Here is a 20,920-nt window from a genome sequence, read left to right on the forward strand (position 1 = left end):
CAAAAGTCAGACACTTAACTGACTGAACTACCCAGGCACCCTGTCAATTATTTTTTTTTTCAACTAAAATCTTAATGAGGCCAATATACCTTGGCGCTAAAAACTATAAATGATAACTGTAAGGAAATTTCCTCAACCTGATAAAAGTCAACTATGAAATAAACACAGCTAACATCATACTTAATGATGAAAGTCCAAATACTCCCTTGGTAAGGTAAGATCTATCTATCATGTATCTATCTATCTATCTATCTATCTAGATCTGTTCTAACACTTTAACATCACACTGGAAATTCTAACTAGAATAATTAAGCAAGAAAAAGAAATAAACAACATCTGGCTCAGAAAGGAAGAAGTACCACTACCTCTATTTGAAGATGACAGCGTCTTGTATATAGAAAATCCTAACTGAATTTCTATACAGTAACAATGAATATACAAAAGTAAAATTAAGAGAATAATTTCGTTCACAATAATATCTAAAGGATAAAATCCATAGGAATAAATGTAGTAAAAGAAGTACAAAACTTGTATACTAGAAATTCAAAACACTGTGAAATAAATCAGAGAAGTTCCAAATAAATGGAAAGATATCCCTGTTCATAGATAACAACACTTAATATTGTTAAAATGACAAAACTCTTCAAACTGATCTACAGATTCAATGCAATCCCTATTATAATTCCAACTGCATAATTTTTTTAAAACTTGAGGGGGTGATCCTAAATATCATATGGAAATACACAGAACTCAAAAATAACCAAAACAATCTTGAAAAAAAAAACAATGGAGACAGAATTCTCAATTTCAAAACTTGCTATGAAGCAAGAATTTCAAAAGAATACAGTACTGAAAATAAGAGGCAGACATATAGATCGATGGAACATAATTAAAGTCCATACATAAACCGTTACATTTACAGTCAATTTCTTTGGGCAGAGGTATCAAGAGAAGTCATTGCAAAAAAAAAAAAAAGTCTTCTAAACAAATGTTGCTCATAGGTCTAAATTTAAAAGCTGAAACTATAAACTCACATAAGAAGATACAGAAGGAAGTTGTCATGACCGTGGGTTAGGCAAGGCCTTCCCATATATGACACTAAAAGCACAAGTATTCAAAGAAAAGTAAAAGACACTTTCATGCTTCAACTTATACCACAAATAAAGTGAAAAGACAACTCACAGAAATGGGGAAAATAATTGCAACTCATATATATGATGATGGACTAGCATCCAGACTATTTAAAGAATTTTTACAAATTAATAAAAAAGGATAAATAAGAATAGATGTTTTTCCAAAAATAATATAAAAATGGACAAAAAGTATATGAAAAGATGCTGAATGCCATTAGTCATCAGGGAAATGCAAATTAAAACTACAATGAGATACCACATTACACATGCTAGAATCTAAAGGATGGCTATAATCAAAAAGACAAATAACATGTGTTTTTGAGGAGGAGAAATTGGAACTCTCAAACATTACTATTGGGAATGCAGTAGAATAGTGCAGGTGCTTTGAAAAATAGTTTCTTTCTGAAAAGGTGAAACATTGAGTTACCCTATGACCCAAAATTCCACTTTTAGAGAATTGAAAACATATGTCTACACAAAAATTTATACATAAATGTTCACAAAGCATTATTCATAATAATCATGAAGTGGAAATAATCCAAATGTCTATCAACTGATGAATGGATAAAAAAGGTGGTATATTCATACATTGTGATAATATTCACTCATAAAAAAATGAAGTACTAAATACATGCCAAAATGTGGATGAAACCTTGAAAATACTATGCTAAGTTAAAGAAGTCAGACAAAAAAGGCCATTTATCCAGGTGCCTCTGTGGCGTAGTCGGCTAAGCGTCTGACTCTTGATTTTGGCTCAGGTTATGATCTCATGATTTGTGAGTTCATTCCCCACATTGGGTTCTCTGCTGTCAGCACAGATCTACCTTCAGATCCTCTGTTCCCCTCTCTCTCTCTGCCCCTCCCCTATTCACACATGTGCTCTGGTGTTCTCTCTCTCAAAATAAATAGAACTTAATTTTTTTTTAAATTTTCTAATGTCTATTTATTTTGAGAGACAGAGAGGGTGGAGGAGGGGCAGAAAGAGGGGGAGAGAGAATCCCAGGCAGGCTCTGTGCTGTCAGCTCAGAGCCCGATGTGGGGCTCGAACTCGTAAAGCGTGAGATCATGACCTGAGCTGAAACCAAGAGTCGGACCCTTCACGGACTGAGCCACCCAGGTGCCCCAACACTAAAAAAAAAAAAAAAAAAAAAAAAAAAAAAAAAAAAAAAAAAAAAAAAAAAAAAATTAAATAGACATTTAAAAAAGGCCACTTATTATTTGGTTACATTTATATAAAATGTCCCAAATAGACAGATCTATAGAGACAGGGGCTGCCTAGGTATGCAGGGATTTTGAAGAAATGGTGATTTAGTAATAATTGGTACTGGGTTTTTTTCAGAGTGATAAGAAAGTTGTAAAATCCATTGTGATTCTTGTTACAAACTTGGTGGATATACTAAAAACTATTGAATTGTACACTTTAAATGAGTTAAATTTACATTATGTAATTTGTATCTCAATAAAGCTGTTATAAAGAAACACAATTTTTTAAAAAATATTCAGCATTAATTTAACAACCATTTTGTGAATATCTATGTTAGACTTCTCAACCTTGAGTGCATATTAGAATCACCTAAAATTCACTTAAAATGTCAATATGCAGACTGTTTCAAACCACAGCAATTCTATCAAAATCTCTGAGTTTATGACCATGGCATCGGTATTTTAAAGCTTTTAGGCAAATATTTGTACAGCCAAGGTAAGGAAACAGTGTAAATGTAAAAAAAATAAAAAAAAATCTTCTGGACATTGAACTAAGTGACTCTGAATCTCAGTTTCTTTATTTTTTTTAATCTAATGTTTACTTATTTTTGAGAGAGACAGAGACAGAGTGTGAGCAGGGGAGGGACAGAGAAAAAAGGAGACAGAATCTGGACAGCCTCCAGGCTCTGAGCTGTTAGCACAGAGCCCGACATGGGGCTTGAACTCACAAACCGTGAGATCATGCCCTGAGCCGAAGTTGGACGCTTAACCGATGAGCCACCCAGGTGCCCCCACTTTCCTTATTTGTAAAATAAGCACAATAGCACCTGCCTTTGTATTAGAAATGAGTATTTGTATGAGAAAAGGTTTTTGACTATAAAAAAATAACTAAAAAAAGTCAAATTTTAAAGTGAAATGTTAGTGGTAAAGTCTAGGTGTTAGGTTTATTGATGTCTCCTGTTAAGTGCTCAAATTCACTGTTAAATTTTTTTCTTTCGTTTGAAATTTTATTTTCCGCACACTTTGAACAAATTTTGAGAACAGATTCTTTCACAGGGACTACTATATTTTCTTAAATGTTTTCACTTTTATTTGAAATGTCCTTTAGTAATCTGAGACTTCCTATTCTTTAACAACAGAACTAAACTTCTATAGAAGCACAATTCATATATGCATATTTTAAGCATATAATGTTTGGCTAGAAAAACAAAAATCATAAAATATTAATAAAATTAGCATTTTTCTTAAATTTATTTTTAATATTAGGTAGGAGGAGATAGAGACGATTTCAGTGAAAATCGTCATGTCATGAAGCTAGTTATAAGGCTGACCTCAAGGAGCACCTGGATGGCTCAGTGGGTTAAGTGTCTGACTTTGGTCATGATCTCGCAGCCCGTGCATTGGAGCCTTGCATCAGTCGCTGTGCTGACAGCTCAGAACCTAGAGCCCACCTCGGATTCTGTGTCTCCCTCTGTGTCCCTCTCCCAATTGCTCTCTCTCTCTCTTTCTCTCTCAAAAGTAAACATTAAAAAAAAAACAAAAACAAAAAACCTTTTAAAACGGCTGACTTCAAACTAGCTAGAAAGTATACTGAACCAAATAGAACTGCCATTCTTCTTTTAGTTTGGCTTTGTTCAAGTATGGAGATTTAGAAAGTTTACTCTCTGAACCTAAAGTTTTACATCTTTTAAATGAGATTATTGGACAGATAATATCTTAAATAACTTTCATTAGTACAACTCAATGATTTTAGGGTAAAAAAAAATGGAAACCTTGTTCTTTGTCCTAATAACTACAAAGAAAGAGCACACTCACAAGTTTATTAATTTCTCTGCCAAAATTTTAGCATTTATATAGTTTAAAGGATTATTGTGTACTTTAAATTTATTGGCAATGTGAGGCAACAGTATTAACCCTTTGATCACAGGCTAAACTAGTTCTCATCCTAGAAGCCCTAACTTGTTTTCTTTCTTCAATAATCACAATCATAATTCATGGAATATGTACATACTCATTTTCTAGTATAAAATATATAATTTTATTTAAACATTTATGAAGTAGACTGTAGTGATATTACACTTTATATTTTGCCAATTGTCCCTTTTTTAGGACAAAAAAAATAGATGACCAGAAATTATAATAAGAAACTACAAAATCAAGATAAACTACAAAATAAAACGAGTAGTGAGATCTTGCCAGAGATTTAACTAGATAGCCAAAGTCACCTACGATTGAAAACCAAAAGAGGGGCACCTGCGTGACTCAGTCAGTTAAGCATCCAACTCTTGATTTTGGCTCAGGAAATGATCTCATGGCTTGTATTATGGAGCCCCACCACAGACTCTGCTGACAACATGGAGCATGTTTGGGAATCTTTCTCCCTCTCCCCTTCAAAAAAAGTAAATAAACTTTAAAAAAGTAAAACTAAATCTATAACCATTTTCTATGACTTAACTTCTGTTTTCACCATAAGGTGACATGGGAAATTAGTAGTTACAGAGACAAATGACATGAATAAGAGGTAAGATCTGGAATGCAAATTTTAATTTTGATTTTTTCAAGAACTACACGATTTCCTGAAATTAAATATCATTAGATATTTTCCCATAAAATGGGCACTTACACATGAAAACCTTTAACTAAAAATTATATTGGTATTTTCAATTAAAACATGAACAAATATTTCTCTTAATAATTCTATGGCTTGATAGCCCCTAGGTTGCTTATTTTCTGGTTTAAACTAAAACTATTCATCTCCAGTGTCATTCAATGTCTACTTTAAAAGTTCTTCAGAGATGATTCCCTGTCAGCAATATAATTTTCAATTTAATAGCTTTCAGACAATCCTTTAAATACATACTTTAAGGATTAATATAGCAGCTCATATTGAGTGAAAAAATGGAAATAAAAATTAGCAAGTAAAACTACAGTGTACAGTTGAGGTTAGGATATTCTAGTAAAGGGAAATGCAGGTGTAGGTTTAAATGACAGGAAAGTGATCATTAGGAAGTCTCAGAATTTCTTTGAAAATCCAAGAATACAACTAAGAATCACCTATATAAGTAAGCTACTGGAATCATGGAATGTAATATAGTTACACAAAAAGAAAGGAAAACATTCTGTGTTTGTAGATTTTTTCTTTCTAATTGTATTGATATGGGCTTTCAATGAAAAAAAAATCATTCTTCTGAAGCTTCTTCCCTAACGAATTAAAATACATCTTGAAGATACCATATAATTTATAAGGAAAAATGTCATTTACACTTAAAACAAAACATAGTAAGAGAAACTCTTTGTTGTCTTTTAATGCACCAATTCTTTTTTATTAAGGTTTTTATTTTAATTCCAGGATTGTTAATATACAGTTTCAGATGCACAATGTAGTGATTCAACAATTCTATACATTATTCAGTGCTCATCATAAGTGTTCTCTTTAGTGTTTTGATTATGAATAGAATCATCAATTTACAGCCATCAGTGACATTTCTTGTTGTCATTCACCAAGGTAATTGCCTCTTTTGCCAGATGAATTTCTTATAACAGAAATGTTACAGGAAATTCTATTTGGGTAAAAATAGTTCTAATATTTAAAAGCTTTTGCTTAGACAATTTGTTTTCATATATGAATAGTGTTCAGATGATTGAAGTGAGAATTATTAACAAGAGCTCCCTGTGAAATATTATACAAGTTTGAGGATTATGAGATCTGTGGAAAATCCACATTTTAAATAAAGGGTTTATAATTTTAGAAATTAATTCTAATATTCAAAGGCATAATAGTCATAACTGTACATGTACTGAAAATTGTTACTTATCAGAAATAACATCAAACTATAAGTAGAATATCATTTCATAATAATAAGATTATCTATCTTAGGAAAATAAGATTGATACAAGAATTGCATTAACAGAATAAAAGTGAATTGTGTGTATTTTTTCAAACAATCTCAAAAGGACTAAAATATACCAAGGATAACATTTTTCTTTTAGTGTGTTGAAAATATATTTTATTATTATGATAAAACAATACAGTGGTTAGATTTAGAACTTTAATAAGAGAAACAGATGATAAAGAAGTAATGGGAACTCAACTTATAGTTAAATATTAATATTACTCTATATTATATTTAGCTATACATTACTTAAGACATTTTCATAAGTTTACACAATAAAGATGATGTTATTCACAAATCCTACCAATACACTATTTAAAAGAGTAAGATAAATGCCCCTGGGCCAGTATTGATCATTCAAGCTTTTTCATAATGCAAATGATGTATCTTTATTAGTTTCCCTTTTTTGGCCAAATTCTCCTTGCAGATTCTGTATACCTGCTAATTGTGACATAATCCTTTCAGAAATTTCATGAAATATATTTCCTGATGTGGAAGATCCATTTATAACAGGCAGTACTAGAAATGCAAAAGTGCAAATAATGATTTATCATTAGCTGTGAAGCTACCCTTAAGCATTTAAATATAACGCAGACTCATTACCAAAGCAATTACAGTGCACATAACTACTCAAATATGAACATAGAACAGTTCTAAATCACTTTATAATTAATAATATATACCATTGGTCATAATTCTGGAACATCAGAGACAATCTAGGGTTGTATGTAATTATGGTACATCTATCACTTTACAACAAAGCCATTAGCCTCTTGAACACTTCTGCTGCCGAATTGTGTTTAAGTGGGGCATTATATATGTAATACAAAAAAAAAAAAAAGATTTCATAATGACAAGATTTCATAATGACCCATTCACAGATCAAAATTCCAAGGCAGGATGACTTGAGAATTTAGGCTTCTTTATTTGATGGTGTCCATGTTCATTGTCAACAGTACCAATCAAATAGAAAACCAGACTGTGATCTCAACTTATTTTCATCTTTAAAAATATACATAAAGATTGCCACTTATCAGAGCATCTTTTAAGTTACAAGAATTTTTATGTTTAGTCTTCCATAAGACTCTTTTTGTGTTAATACACTATATAAAGAACTCTTTGCTGTATCCATTAATGATACTTTAAAACTATTTTTATTAAGTCAATGACTCAATCCTAAAATACCCTAATAAGGATAATTTATTTATGATACTATAAATGAAGTTCTTACATCAAAGTTAAAAGAATGCCACTTTTTCATTTAACTCAAGAATTCTTTGTGGTGAAATATATTCATATTTATTTTAACCTTGTCTTTATTTTCAATCTTACATTTTCACTGTTTTCTTTTTTTTTTAAGTTTAATTATTTATTTTGACAGAAAGAGAGAGAGAAAGAGAGAGAGAGAGAGCAGGGGAGGGGCAGAAAGAGGGAGAGAGAGAATCTCAAGCAGGCTCCACACTGCCAGCACAGAGCCTGACTAGGGGCTCAATCCCACAAACCATGAGATCATGAACTGAGCCAAAATCGAGTCAGATGCTTAACCAACTGAGCCACCCGGGCGTTCCTTCACTGCTTTCTTATATATGTTCATATTCCTTTCTAAAGCTTGAATTCAAGAGAATTCTGGACACACCATTCATTTCTCTCATATCGCAACCATTTCTAGTAAAACACTACACAGCAAAATATAATTACTTATAATTAGAAGAACAAATGAAGAAAAAGTAATTATCTTAGAGTTTTCATAACATCAGTTTTTTAAGAGGGTGGTATATTCATCCCTAGCCAATTTTCCACTTTTCCCTCTTCATATGAATTAAACTCTACTTTTCTAACATTCTGAGTTAATAATAAAGTCCTTCTATGTAGTAAGCCAAAACAAAACACAACAGAAAAAACAACAATAGAAAAAAAAACACAATCAAATTCTTCATTAGTATATCACATTAAACAGAAGAATAGTGTTATAGGTGTTCTTTCTAATTTTCTGCAAGGTGGAGGCTGGAGGGTACTAGGAAACTAGATAATAATTCTAACTAAAAAGTATTTCCCCACAATCTTGTTAAGTTAAATTTGGAAAACACTACTTATTACTAGGTTCAATTTTAGAGGATTGTAAAGATGGCAATATAATTCAGTTATTAAAGTTTCCTCTTTGATGATTCATTTATATTTAGAAAGTGAATTTTGTTTAGAAGATAATTTAATAAATCCTTGGAATGGCTAAAACTTTTGATTATTCTGACATGTAATATTAAAATCAGTCTACTACATTGCCATCTTTTTGCTCCTGAGATTAAGTTATCCACCAAATCCCTTTGTATTGCCCTTTGTATAAGGGTAATTCCTCTTTATACCAAAGAACATACAGACATTTTTGGTTTTTATTCTTCTGAGCAACAAAACCCTTTCTATGGAGTTTATAAAACTAAATGATATAGACTGTTAACCCATAAGCCATGAAACCTTTTAAAATGATGTGATGAGTTTATACAAACCAATAATTCATACATATGATACATATGATAAAACTGTCTTCCTTTCTATTTAACCAATTATTTATTTTATTTGTTTTTACTATTTATATTTTTATTTTTAAAGTTTTATTTAATTCCCAGTTAATATAATGTAATATTACTTTCAGATGTACAATATAATAATTCAACACTTCCATACAAGAACTGTTACTCATCACAACAAGTACACTTCTTAATCCCCATCACCTGTATAACTCATTCCCCACCCCCGCCATCCACCTTCCCTCTGGTAAACATCAGTTTGTTCTCATAGTTAAGAGTCTGTTTTTTGATTTTCCTCTTTCTATCTCTCTCTTTTTTTTAATTTTCTAATTAGTTTTGTTTCTTAAATTATACATATGAGTGAAACAATATAGTATTTATCTTTCTCTGACTGACTTAGTTCACTTAGCATAATACTAACTAGCTCCATCCAAGTCATTGCAAGTGGCAAGACTTCATCCCCTTTTCTATGGCTGAGTAATATTTTATTTGTATATTTATACCACACCTTTTTTTTTTTTTTTTTTTTTTTTTTTTTTTATACCACACCTTCTTTATCTACTCATCAGTTGATGGACACACAGGCTGTTCTCATAGTTTGGCTATTGTAGATAATGCTGCTATAAACACTGGGATGCATGTGTCCTTTTGATATAGTATTTTTGCATTCTTTTGGTAAATAAAATGGTAGTGCAATTGCTGGAACATAAGATAGTTTTATTTTTAATATTTTGAGGAACCCATACTGTTTTCCAGAATTTCGGCATCGGTTTGCATTCCCACCAAAAATTTTAGAGGGTTCCCCATTCTCCACATTGCCAGCACATGATGACTCTGTGTTGCTGATTTTAGCCATTGTGATAGGTGCAAAGTGATTTCTCCTTGTAGTTTTGATTTGTATTTTCCTGATTATAAGTGATGTTGAGCATCTTTTCATGAGTCCGTTGGTCATCTGTATATCTTTTTGGGGGAAAAAAGCCTATTCCTGTATTCTGCCCACTTTTAATTGGATTATTTGTTTTTCAGATGTTGAGTTTTATAACTTCTTTATCTGTGTTGGATACTAACCCTTTATCAGATATGTCATTTGCAAATATCTTCTACCATTCTGTAGGCTGCCTTTTCATTTTGTTGAATGTTTCCTTTGCTGTGCAGAAGATTTTTATTTTGATGTAGTTCTAATAGTTTATTTTTGCTTTTGTTTCCCTTGCCTCAGGAGACCCATCTGGAAAGAAGTTGCTGTGGCTGATGTCAGGGCTACTGCCTGTCTTCTCCTTGCGGATTTTATTGGTTTTATGTCTTACAATTAGATCTGTAATTCATTTTTAATTTATTTTTGTGTTAGGTGTAAGAAAATGGTCCAGTTTCATTCATTAATATGTTGCTGTCAAGTTTTTCCAACACCATTTGTTGAAGAGACAGTCTTTTTCCCATTGGATATTTTTTTTTTCTGCTTCATTGAAGATTAACTGACCACATAGTTGTTAGTTCATTTCTGGGTTTTCAATTGTGTTCTATTGATCTATGTGTCTATTTTTGTGCCAGAACCATACTGTTTTGATTACTACAGCTATGTAGTATAACTTGAAGTCTGGAATTGTGATGCTTCCAGCTTTGTTTTCCTTTTTCAAGGTTGCTTTGGCTACTTGGGGCCTCATGTGGTTGTATAAAAAAAACAGAATTGTTTGTTCTAGGTCTGTGAAAAATTCTGGTTGTATTTTTTTTTAAGTTTTTTAATGTTTATTTATTTTTGAGAGAGAGAGAGAGAGAGAGAGAGAGAGAGAGAGACAGGCAGACTGACAGAATGCAAGCATGGGAAGGGCAAAGAGAGAGGGAGACACAGAATCTGAAGCAGGCTCCAGGCTCTGAGCTGTCAGCACAGAGCCTGATGCAGGGCTTGAACTCATGAGCTGTGAGATCATGACCTGAGCCGAAGTCAGATACTTACCCACTGAGCCACCCAGGTGCCCCATGCTGGTTGTATTTTGATAGGGATTGCATTAAATATATTGATTACCTTGGGTACTATCAACATTTTAACAATATTTGTTCTTCCAATCCTTTAGCATGGAATGTCTTTCCATTTCTTTATGTCATCTTTAATTTCTTTCATCAGTGTTTTTTGTTTTGTTTTCTTTGGTTTTGTTTGTTTTAAGAGTACAAGTTTTCACTCGAATAGCTAGTAATTCTTCTTATATGTTTAGTAGAATTTGTTTGTGAAACCACCTGGCCCTGGACTTTTGTTTGTTGGAGGTTTTTTGATTACTGATTCAATTTCTTTGTTGGTTATTAGTTTAAGTTTTCTATTTCTTCTTGTTTCAGTTTTGGTAGTTTATGTGTTTCTAGGAACTTATCCATTTCTATGGGTTGTCCAATTTGTTAGCATATAGTTTTTCATAATATTCTCTTATAATTGTATTCCTGTGCTGTTGGTCATTATTTCTCTTCTCTCATTTGTGATTTTATTTATTGGGGTGTTTTTCTTTTCTCATAAGTCTGGCTAGAGGTGTATCAATTTTATTAGTTTTCTCAAATACCAGCTCCTAATTTCATTGATCTGTTCCATTGCATTTTTTTTAGTTTCTACATCATTTATTTCTGACCTAATCTTCATGAATTTCCTACCTTTTGCTGGATTTATGCTTTGCTTATTGTTCTTTTTCTTGCTCCTCTAGGTGTATGGTCAGGTTATTTATTTGAGATTTTTCTTAATTCATAAGTTAGGTCTGTATTCCTTTCTACTTCCCTTTTACAACCACTTTTGCTACATCCCAAAAGTTTTGGACCATTGTGTTTTCATTTTCGTTTGTTTCTATGTGATTTTTAAAATTTCTTCTTTGATTTCTTGACTGACCCATTCATTCTTTAGTAGCATGTTGTGTAACCTTCATGTATTTGTAGTCTTTCCAGAGATTTTCTTATGGTTGGTAGCATGTCATACCATTGTGGTCAGTAAGGATGCATGGTATTATTCCAATCTTTTTGTGTTTGTTAAGGTCTGATTTGTGACCTCATGTGTGATCTATTCTAGATATTGTCCTATGTGCACTTGAAAAGAGTGTGTGTTCTGCTTTTTTAGAAAGGAATATTCTGAATTTATCTGTGAAGTTCATTTGGTACATTGTGTCATTCAAAGTATTGTTTCCTTATATAATTTCTGTTTAGATCATCTGTCCATGGATATATACACACAAACACACACACACACACACACACACACACACGTATTATGATTATAATGATAGTGCTATTATTATCAAAGAATTCCTTTATGGTTTTATTAATTGTTTTATATATTTGGGGTTCTTCCAAGTTTGGTGCATAAATATTTACAATTGTTATAACTTCTTGTTCAAGTCTCCCCTTTATTGTGAATGTAATGCCCTTCTTAATTGCTTATTGCGGTCTTTGTGTTAAAGGCTATTTTTTTCTGACGTATGTTTTGCTACTCCAGTTTTCTTTTGAGATCCATTTACATAGTAAATGTTTCTCCATCCCCTCAGGTTCATTTTGCAGGTGTATTTAGGTCTAGAATGAGACTTGTTGGCAGAAGATAGATGGTCTTTCTTTTTAATCCATTCTGACACCCTATGTTTTTTTATTGGAGCACTTAGTCCATTTATAATCCTAGTAGTTATTGACAGATATGTATTTATTTTCATTTTATTACTTGTTTTGTTGTTGTCTGGAGATTTTCTCTGATCCTTTCTTGTCTTTGTCACTTTTGGTTTTTCCTTTCCACTCAAAGCATCCTCTTTAATATTTCTTGCAGGGCTGGTTTAGTGGTCACAAACTTTGGAAAACTATTTCTCCTTCTGTGCTGAATTTTAGCCTTGCTGTATAGAATATTCTTTGCTGCAGATTTCTCACTTTTAATATAACATGACAGTCCCTTCTGGATTGTGATGTTACTGTTGAGAAATCTGCAGATAGCCTAATGGGTCTTCCCTTATAAGTTAAGGATTCCTTTTTCTTGATGTTTTAAGATTTTTCTTTATCATTATATTTTGCAAATTTAATTGCGATGTCTTGGTGTTGGCCTGCTTCTATTGATTTTGATGGGAATTCTCTTTGCCTCCTGGACCTGGAGGTGTGTTTCTTTCCCCAGTTTAGGGAAGTTTCATCTATGATATCTTGAATTAAATCCCCGCTCCCCTTCTCTCACTTCTTTTCCTGGGAATTCTACAATATGGATGCTATGACCTTTCATGGAGTCATTGAGTTCCTAAGTCTATTCTTATATTCCATAATTCTTCTTTCTGTATTTTGTTCAGCTTTATTATTTCCAATTATTTTGTCTTCTAGGTCACTAATTCATTCCTTTGCTTCTTCTAGCCTTGTGTTCATTACATCAAGCTGGCTTCCAATCTCATTTATTGTTTTTGTCATCTCTGATTGATTCTTTTTTTTAACTCTTCTATCTCTGTACAAAAGGTCAAACTCATGTTTTCTATTCTTTTCTCAATCCCACTGAGTAACCTTATGATTGTTGCTAAATTCTCCATCAGGCATGTTTCTTATATCTGTTTCACTTAGATATCTGGCTGTGGCTTTATCTCGTTCTTTCATTTGGGATAAATTCCTGTCTTAGATTTTGTTTAATTCTTTGCCTTCTTCTGTGAGTTAGAAAAGCCAGTTATGTTTCCTGATCCTGAAGGTAATGACTTTATGAAGAAGAGGTCATATAATGTTCAGGGCCTGGTGCTTCATGGAGTGTCTCTGGTGTGTGGGGCATGTGTTCTGCTGTTGTTTTGCCTACTCTGTCCTTCAGACCAGTCATCTGCAGAGGTTCTCATTACTTACTATGTGCAGTGTTGGGTTCTTGGCCTGAATGTGGTGAATTTTGTCTAAGTGTGCTCTGATCCACTTGGGAAATGAGACCTGATTAATATTAAACTAAGTATTTTAATCTGAGTATAATACTAAAAATTATTATAATTATAGTAAATGCTCACTTAATTTCAGGGTTCTGATACATCGGACACTTTTTTAAGTGAAGATTAGTGTAAGAACTAACAATTACAATGTGCTTTGATATTCCAGGAAGGTCTTTGAATATTCAGAGTATATTACAGGCAACATTAGATAATATATTTACAATGCATTATTAAGGAATATTTTCCAAGTGCCTATACTGCAGCAATTTATGGAGATGAAAATAGATTCTGGTGCCAGTTTTTATAAAATGGCATGCCACTAAAAAGCCTTCACAAAACATTACACTAAGTGAAAGAGGTCAGTAACAGATCACATATTTATATGATTTCATTTATATGAGATGTTGAACATAGGGAAATTTATAGATATAGAAAGTAGATTAATGGTGGTCTACAAATGGATGAGGGGATAGAAGAGTTACTGCTAGTGGTTATTCTGTTTCTTTTTCATAATAAGAACACATTCTAAAATTAATTGTGATGATGATTGCACAACTTTGTGAGTATAACAACCATTGGATTATACACTAAATGGGTAAATTGTGTGGTATGTGATTTATATCTCAATAAATAAATATCTCAATAAATCTGTTACCAAAAGAGGACTTTATATACTAAAGCATATATGGAAATATTTTATGAGATCCCTGTATGCTTCACTGCCTGCTGGAACTAAGGACTACATAATTTGCAACCACCAAAGTCACTTGAAGTTGATGTTTGCAGTTGTAGACATCCTTCAACTTGAATTGCAAATTCTCCAAGGTGACTTTTATTTTAAAAAGAATGTTTCCTTCATTCTACAGTTTAACAAAAATCAACATATATGTCTAAGTATATGTTTTCTTAGTGTATAAGAAAATTGGCCAGTATAGGGAAGAGGAAAACCTATTCGAAAATCTGTTTTTCTGTTATGAAGATAAACATTTTTAGGAAAAATGAAAATAGAAAGCTACTCCTCCCACCCCAAAGTTATTAACCTAGCACGCAGCAAAGGGATCCTGGTTTAACAAGGAAGTATACTGATATTACTCTGCTCAAAAACATTCCACAGGTTTTTCATCTCACTCTATTTAAAAGTTGAAGTCTTTAAAATGACTACAAGGGCCTACAACAGGGTTAGGTTAGCAAACAGTTTTTGTAAAGGGGCAGATAGTAAGTATTTCAGCCTTAATAGGGTACTAAGGTGTATGTTAAACTGCTCAATTCTGCTCTTGTGGAGCAAAACAGCCACAGGTAGTACATAAATGAATGAACATGACTGTATGCCATAAAACTTTATTTATGGAAATGAAATTTGAATCTCACAATATTTTCACATGTGAAGTAATATTATTTTTCTTGAGTTTTTTTCTAATCATTAAAAAAAAATGGGGTGCCTGAGTGGCTTATTTGGTTAAGCGTATGACTTCGGCCTAGGTCATTATCTCACAGTTCCTGAGTTGGAGCCCCGTGTCGGGCTCTGTGCTGACAGCTCAGAGCCTGGAGCTTATTTCAGATTCTGTGTCTCTCTCTCTCTCTCTCTCTCTCTCTCTCTGCCCCTTCCCTACTAGTGTGTTCTCTCTCTCTTTCTCTCTCCCTCTCTCTCTCCAAAATAAGTGAATATTTTAAAACTTAAAAAAGTAAAAACATAAAAACCATTCTTAGCTCTTGGACTGTCTGAATATAGTTTGCTGACTTCCACTCTCTCTGTCCTTATCTCCTACTTCTTTTCTCTTGGCTAGGTCATGTTAAGAAGACAACCAGAAGCCCAAAATGGAGTCACTTATGTTAGGCCACATCACAAAACTAGTGTTTAATACCTAACCTATTTGCACTTTCAACTTCCCCCAGAAATGTAGTCTTAACTGGTCAGTCAGTAATTTTCTTGTAAACAACAATGAGGTAATTTGTCACTTGGGCTTTCTCCATCTTCCAGAGGAAGATGAGGTAATCTACCTAATGAGACTCTTACCATCAAACGTGACCTCAACCAAAATAATTTTTTTTTCTGACTTCCTTGTCCTGTCTTTAAAAACCTTGCACTTCTTTTAGCCCTTTGGTATTACTCTCTACTTGCTAGATGGGATGCTGCCTGATCCATGAATTATTAGATATTCAAATTTACTCAGTTGAATTTTATTTTTTTCACAGTTGACTCCAGAGATGCTAATTTTGCTATCTACATCAGGCATACATCTTGTACCTTTGTAATTTTGTTCCTTCTGTATGGAATCAGCTTGCCCCAGATAGTCACATGGTTTATTCCCTCATCTTTTTCAAATCTTTGCACAGATGTCACCTACAATATCCACAACAAGACATTTTTTTTTAATTGTATTTCTTTGCTTTGCTAATGAATACTGCTCAAGAGCAAATGTGGGACTAATTAGCATTCCAGTGTCTTAATTTGAACATATAAAAAGACTTTTTTGCTATATCTTATAATTTGTAGATGAAAACCAATTATTGACTGAATAATTGGAAGTGAGCAACCTCTTGACTCTGTTATTCCTTTCTCATTACCAAAGATTGGCAGTCCAGATTTTCTCCACCAAGATTATAATTCTTGTTCTAATTACTGTACTCAAAAGGCCTACAACTTACTTAATGTATTCCTCTGTACACATACACATGCAAACATACACACATATGCACATCATTAACATAGAAATAAAATATGAACTATGCAGTAAGTCAGTAAGTACAATTTGTTTGTTTTTTTTTTTTCCATTAAGCTTTCTTATTTTAATTCCAGTATAGTTAGCATACAGTGTTATATTAGTTCAGGTATAATATAGTGAGTCAACAATTCTATACATTACTCAGTGCTCCTGATGTTAAGGATACTCTTTAATCCCCATCACCTATTTCACACTTCCCTCCACCCATCTACCCTCTGATAACCATAAGTTTGTTCTCTACAGATAATCTTTTTTCTGGTTTGTCTCTTTTTCTTCCTTTGCTCATTTGTTTTGTTTCTTAAATTCCACATAGAAATGAAATCATCTAGTATTTATCTTTCTCTGACTGATTCATTTTACTTAACATGATATTCTCTAATTTCATCCATGTAATTGCAAATGGCAGGATTTCACTTTTTATGGCTGAATAATATTCCAGAATAATATATATTACACCTTCTGTATCAATTCATCTATTGACAGACACTTCTACTGTTTCCATAATTTAGTTATTGTGAGTAATGCTGCTATAACCATAGGGCTGCACATATCCTTTCGAATTTGTGTTTTTGTATTCTTTGGGTAAATACCCAGTAGAGTGATTACTAGATCGTAATGTAGTTATATATTTTTAGTTTTTTGAGGAACTTCCATACTGTTTTCCACAGTGGTTGCACCAGTTTGAAGTCCCAGAAACAGTGCAAGAGGGTTCCTTTTTTTTCACATCCTCCCAATGTTTGTTGTTTCTTGTGCTTTTGATTTTAATTATTCTGACAGGTGTGAAGTGTGCTATCTCATTGTAGTTTTGATTTGAATTTCCCTGAAAATGAGTAATGTTGAGCATCTTTCATGTGTCAGTTGGCCATCTGTATGTCTTTTTTGGAGAAATGTCTATTCCTGTCTTCTGTCCATTTTAATCAGATTATTTGTTTTTTTTTTGAATGTTGACTTGTATCAATTCTTTATATATTTTAGATGCTAACCCTTTATTGGATATGTTATTTGGAAATACCTTCTCCCATTCAGTAGGTTGTCTTTTAGTATTTTGATTGTTTCCTTCACTGTTCAGAAACTTTTTGTTTTGCTGTAGTCTCAATAGTTTATTTTTACTTTTGTTTCCCTTGCTTCAGGAGACATATCTAGAAAAATAGTTCTATGGCTGATGTAGAGAAACTACTGCCTATGCACTCTTTTGTGGTTTTTATGGTTCCAGGTCTGACAATTAGGTCTGTAATCCATTTTTAGTTTGTTTTTGTGTATGGTGCAAGAAAGTGGTCTACTTTCATTCATTAGCATGTAGCTGTCCAGTTTTCCCAACTCCATTTGTTGAGGAGACTTTTTCCCATTGCATATTCTTGCCCATTTTTTAGAAGATTAACTGACCATATAATCATGGATTTTTTTCCTGGCCTAGCTGGTTTCTTTCTTTCTTTCTTTCTTTCTTTCTTTCTTACACTCATCTATGTATCTATTTTTGTGCCAGAACCATAATCTTTTGATTGCTAGTGCCCTGAAATATTACTTGAAATCTGGAATTGTGATACTTCCGCTTTGTTTTTCTTTTTCTTGATTGTTTTGGCTAATCGGGGTCTTTTATGGTTGCCTACAAATTTTAAGATTCTTTGTTCTAGTTCTGTGAAACATGCTATTGGTATTTTTATAGGGATTGTATTAAATCTATAGATAGCTTTCGGTAGTAAAGACATTTTAACAATATTTTTTTTTCTTCCAATCCATGAGCAAGGAATGTCTTTCCATTTCTTTGTGTCATCATCAATTTCTTTCATAAATGTTTAATAGTTTTCAGAGTACAGATCTTTCACTTCTTTGGTTAAGTTTATTCCAAGGTATGTTCTTATTTTTGGTGCAATTGTAAATGAAAGTGCTTTCTTAATTTCTCTTTCTGTTGCTTCATTATTAATGTATAGAAATACAATAGATTTCTGTGTATTGATTTTGTTTCTTGTGACCTTACTGAATTCATTTATCCATCATAATAGGTTTTGGTGGAGTCTTTCAGGTTTTCTACATACAGTATCATGTTTTCTGCAAATAGTGAAAGTTTTATTTCTTCCCTAAGAATTTGGATGCCTTTTATTTCTTTTTGTTGCCTAATTGTTATGTCTAGTGCTTGCAGTGTTGTGTTGAATGAAAGTGGAGAGACTGGACATTCTTGTATTGTTATTGACCTTAGGGGAAAAGCTGTCAAACTTTTTTTTTTCCATTGAGGATGATATTAGCTGTGGGTTTTTCATATATGGCATTTATTACATTGAGGTATGTTCCCTCTAAACCTATTTTGTCGAGTTTTTTTTTATGAATGTATGTATTACTTTGTCAAATGCTTTTTCTGTATCTAATGAAATTGAATCAGTAGCCAAAAAACTCCCAACAACCAAAAGTCCAGGACCAGAGGGCTTCAGAGGTGAATTCTACCAAAAATTTTAAGAAATGTTAATACATGTCCTTCTCAAACCATTCTAAAAAGTAGAATAGAAAGGAACACTTCCAAATTCATTCCATGATGCCTGCATTCCCCCGATACTAAAACCAGATAAAAACACTACAATAAAAAAAGAGAACTACAGGCCACTAGTTCTGATGAACATAGATACAAAAATTGTCAATAAAATATTAGCAAACAAATCCAACAATATATTAAAAAATCATTCACCATGATCAAGTAAGATTTATTACTGGGATGCAAGAGTGTCTCAATATTTGCAAAGCAATTAATGTGATACAACACATTAACCAGAGAAAAGACAAAAACCATATGATAATTTTAAAAGATACAATTTTTATTAGTATACTATTCTTTCCAAGAGAAGTGATAATTTCTTTATACAGTGTTCAAATGTTATTTATATTGAAACATAATCCCTATTCTTGCATAAGCACTTGAGGGACATATTCTTTCCCTCTTTTTGGAATAATAAAGCAGAACCTTAGTGAGATTTAATTAAATCTCTCACAATACCTTTTATTGCACAAATCATCATTGACCATATAGTTAAGAGCTGACACCTGAAAAAATTATTCATTCTTGGATAAGATAAATATTGAATGGAAATAATGCACTTAATTAAGCTACCATTGTGGCAAATTGTATGTGATAAGACAATGAATGATGTTAATTTCCTTCTTAATTAAGCTACATTGAAAAGAGGGACATATACAGGATAATAAACTCTTGACTCTGAAGCCCAATAACAAAATTAAACTATAAAATACATTAAATATGCTGTTTTATTAGTTCATAGTAACATGGGGAACCATAATCAAAGCAGGCTACCTTTTTTAATATAATGAAAACACTATCAGGTATTTTATTTTTATTTCCAAATACTTATTACTTTGTAATATCTAGATACTTCTCCTCCTCTGAGAACACATTTGTTTCTTTTTATTTCTTTTTCTGTAAATATTACTTTAGTAATAAGTTCTATTATAAATAAATAGAATATACATTCCAAAATGTGTATATTCTGTTCTTTTCTGAAACAGTCCATCTTACATGCACAGACCACTCGTACTGTCCTTGTATCCTAAGGAGTGTGGTTTTAATAAAAATACAACTATTACAAAAGCAAATAATGTCAGATATTCAAATCCACAAAAAATTTAGCCTTACCTTAAGAATTTAGGTAAATTGGGGCGCCTAGGTGGCTCAGTCAGTTGAGCATCCAACTTCGGCTCCGGTCATGATCTCGCTGTTCGTGAGTTCCAGCCCTGCGTTGGGCTCTGTGCTCACAGCTCAGAGCCTGGAGCTTGCTTCAGATTCTGTGTCTCCCTCTCCCTCTGCCCCTTCCCTGCTCACGCTCTGTCTCTCTCTGTCTCTTAATAATAAATGAACGTTAAAAAATAAAGAATTTAGGTAAATTATATATACATATTTTTAAACTCAACAAATATTAATCACAACTAAACATAATAGAATAAAACTATTCACTTTTTTAAATTTAATTTAATTTTTTATTTATTATTTTGAGAGAGAGCGAAAGTGCATGTGCAAGTTGGGGAGGACCAGAGAGAGAGGGAGAAAGAGAGAACCTCAAGCAGGCTCTGCACTATCAGTGCACTGTCAGTACAGAGCCTGATGCGGGGCTTGAACTCACAAACACAAGATCATGACCTGAGCTGAAGTCAGATGCTTAACCAACTGAGCCACCTAGGTGCCCCAAAACTATTCATTTTTAAATGGTGTGGTATATGATATTAGAAAATCATCTTGTCTGGACAATGATTCAATAAGATCAATTCAAGTATATATTGTGCTTCAGGTGTGTATTGCTTTCAAAATTATTAGGGCATTCTATTAAGTGGTAATGTACTTTGCACCCATAACTGAAATTTTTCCAAGAAGTTCATAAAAGCATAGGAAATATTGTAGCTTGATACTTGAACACCATAATTGTTTTAGCTCTAAAAATCTGAAAATGGCCTCAATTTCTTCAGCCCCAAAACTACTTTCAGATTTATATATGCAAAACATGATACTTTTGAAATCACATTTATTTTCCCAAATCTCTATGGAAACCATACAATCATTCATCCATCCATTCATTC

This window comes from Neofelis nebulosa, chromosome X (assembly GCF_028018385.1).
Source record: "Neofelis nebulosa isolate mNeoNeb1 chromosome X, mNeoNeb1.pri, whole genome shotgun sequence".
Lineage (NCBI taxonomy): Eukaryota > Metazoa > Chordata > Mammalia > Carnivora > Felidae > Neofelis > Neofelis nebulosa.